The 203-nt window shown below is 40.9% G+C and overlaps 1 protein-coding gene across 4 annotated transcripts in view; it reads left to right on the top strand.

Annotated features, from left to right (window-relative positions):
• Positions 1–203, top strand: part of LOC119593051 (phytanoyl-CoA dioxygenase, peroxisomal-like) — an 85323-nt gene that overhangs the window by 80318 nt on the left and 4802 nt on the right. The gene's annotated exons all lie outside the window — the stretch shown is intronic.

Below are 203 nucleotides of genomic sequence, written 5' to 3'. Positions count from 1 at the left end.
AGATGACAGACATCAAATGGGTCCATGGAGATTGTTATTATATATTGGTTGGGGGCCACAGAGTAGAAAAATTTGGGAACCACTGGGGCAGAGGCTGTCTGGACTTAGTTTTCCTATAATTGGACATTAGTAAAGAAATATGGCTGTCCAATTGTTTTTTCTTTCTTATCATGGAAGACTGTAATAGAGTGGCAGCCAGGGAG

The sequence above is a fragment of the Penaeus monodon genome, chromosome 31 (genome assembly GCF_015228065.2).
Source record: "Penaeus monodon isolate SGIC_2016 chromosome 31, NSTDA_Pmon_1, whole genome shotgun sequence".
NCBI lineage: Eukaryota > Metazoa > Arthropoda > Malacostraca > Decapoda > Penaeidae > Penaeus > Penaeus monodon.
The sequence above is the reverse complement of the archived record's forward strand: the minus strand, read 5'-3'. Positions and strand labels throughout refer to the sequence as shown.